The sequence below is a fragment of the Pteropus vampyrus genome, unplaced genomic scaffold (assembly GCF_000151845.1).
Source record: "Pteropus vampyrus isolate Shadow unplaced genomic scaffold, Pvam_2.0 Scaffold685, whole genome shotgun sequence".
Classification (NCBI taxonomy): domain Eukaryota; kingdom Metazoa; phylum Chordata; class Mammalia; order Chiroptera; family Pteropodidae; genus Pteropus; species Pteropus vampyrus.
In genome coordinates, this window is record NW_011889466.1 from 481,681 (window position 1) to 484,597 (window position 2,917).

The window sequence follows — 2,917 nt, forward strand, 5'->3', positions numbered from 1 at the left end:
GTTTAATCATTTGAGGAACAGCCAAACTGTTTTTCATAGTGGTTGCAACATTTTACATTCCTACCAGCAATGAATAAGGGTTCTAATTTCCACACATCTTTGCCAACCCATGTTATTTTTTAAAAATATATATCCTAGTAGTTGTAAAGTGTTATCACATTGTGCTTTTAATTTGCATTTCTCTAATGACTAATGATGTTGAACATCTTTTCTTGTCCCTACATAGAGGCTATTTGCTGGCCCCATAGAATGAGGTAGCAATTGTTCTTTTTGTCTTATATTTAAGAAGAGGTTGAGAATAATTATGTTAATTCTTCTTTAAATCTTTGGTAGAAATGACCAGTGGAGAGTTTTTCTTTTGGGGAATTTTTTTATGACTGATTTCATCTCTTTACTTTTTATAGACATATTCAAATTTTCCTTTTTTTTTTTCCTTTTAGTCAGTTTTGGTAGTACATATGTTTCTAGAAACTTGTCCATTTCATCTAGGTTATCTAATTTGTTATCATACTATTGTTCACATAATTCTCTTATAATAATGTTTATGTCATTAATGTCAGTACTAATGTCTCCACTTTAATTTCCGATTTTAGTTATTTATATCATCTTTTTTTCTCTTAGTGTGAGCTAAAGGTTTTTCATATTGTTTTTCTTATCAAACAACCATCTTTTGGTTTTATTGATTCTCTTTATTATTTTTCTATTATCTATTTTATCTCTCCTGAAATTATCATTATCTCTTTCCTTCTGTTATCTTTGGGTTAGTTTGATCTTACCTTTCTAGTTTCTTAAGGTACAAAATTAGGTTACTGATGTTAGATCTTTTTCCTTTTTTATCGTAAGCACCTACAACTATAAATTTCCCTCTGGGCACTGCTGTTACTGAATGTCCTAAGTTTGGTATGTTGTGTTTTTATTTTCATATGTCTCAAAGTATTTTTTAATTTCCCTTGTTTTTTTCTTCTTTGACCTATTGGTTATTTAAAAATATGTTGTTTAATTTCCACATGTTTATGAATTTTTCTGTTTTATTTCTGTTAATGATTTCCAGTTTTATTCCATTGTGGCCAGAGAAAATAATTTACATAATTTCAACTTTCTTAAATTTATTGAGACTTGTATTGTGGCTTACTATGTGATCTATCACCTTTTGCATGCATTATGGGAGCCACATTGTGAAAGTAGTAACACAATATGAAAGGAACTGGGATTCCTGGGTCACTTCTTAGAGGAAATCTACCCAAGAGAGTGATTTGATCCATTTCTCCCAGTAGCATTATCCAGAAATAAGTTTTTTATTTATGCTAAGCCACGGAGACCTAAAGATTATTTTAATAGCAGCAGCTGTTACTTATCCTGAGTAATACAGATAACTAATATAGTATTTTGGATAATAGACCCTATGTCTCAAAGATTCCAACAGACTAAAACTATGGATCAAATCAAACAAAAATACTGTAATTAGCACAAATGCATGTCTTCCATGTGTGTCTGCATTAAATAACAATCTACACAATTCTAGATTGAGGTTCAATTCTATTTAGATTAAATATAGAATAATGTTGGTGAAGAATCAGAGCTGTACAACAGTGATATTAATGGCTTTAAGAGTTGATGGGATCACTGTCACCAGAGGCATCCAAATAAAGGTTACATGCGCCATCACTTTTTAAGGAGGAAGTAAATGGGATTCATGCCTCAGACTAGAGTTAGATTGAATTATCTGTGATGGACTTTCTTATATTTGACAGTCTATGAATCTAGGAAATGGAACTGGTAGTATGGAAGAACTGAGGGATTGAGTAAGGGAGATGATTATTTTACTCAGGTTAAGCTATAAGAAACACCCTCAGAATTTCAGTGCCTTACAAAAACAAAGATTAATTTCTCACTCACCTTACACATACTTTGTAGGTAAGTTTTGGCTGCATTCTATGGCTTTGTTATTCTAAGTCTCAGGTTGAAGAAACAGCCCTCATTTGAGACTTGCACGGCTTGCTGCAGAGCAAAAAGAGCAGTGGTAGAACCACACAATGTCACATCGCTTCTGCTTGGATGAGGTATATGTTCTTTCCACTCACGTTCTATTAGCCTAAAAAGTCACATGAATAACCCCGACAGAAATATAGTAGAAAATTATAATCTTCCTACCACCAAGACAGGTCCCAGGGAGATAGTAATGGACCTTGTAGGATGGGGCAGAGAATATTTTGAACAAATAATACAATCTACTGCAGTGACATATATTAATTCCTTCCAGGACTGATTTTTTTTTAAATATATATATATATGGAGTAGGCCTCTGAGGTATAAATTTGTAGAGTAAGCCCTATTTCTAAATATATCCTCAATGTATCACTGATTCTAATCTTGAGAGAATTAATTTGAGTTCCTCTGCAACATCCATGGCAAAGAAGAAATGGCAACTTTGATTTAGGAAATAAAGTAAGAAAAAGCTCTCAGTTTTCATTTTCAATCTCAGATCCATATATAAAGAGCATTTTAGAGTACTTTAAAGGCAAATTTCTAGCCCTCAACTGTTACAAAGAAGAACTCCATCTCAGATAATTAGGTTTTTGATTTACTAAACAGCTTTGTTACTGCTTAACAACCTCAAGTGCCCCTTTTTCTTTGGTTTAAACTAGGTTTCACACTATACCTTTTGTTCTAGTCAGTCTTGGTCTATGTTTTATGGCTGGCTGGCTCTTTATCTAATTCTGGCTCCTTTAACATTTGATTTTCTTTCTTTTATGTCATTAATACTCTTTATTCAAACATATTCCCAGTGTAGCTTTATTGCTTTCACAGCCTGGTATCATCTCTTGCTTTTCTCTTCAGTTCCCTGGCCCTTGTTTCATTTATTTTATTTTATTTTTTTATTACACTTATTGGGGTGACATTGTAAATAAAACTACAG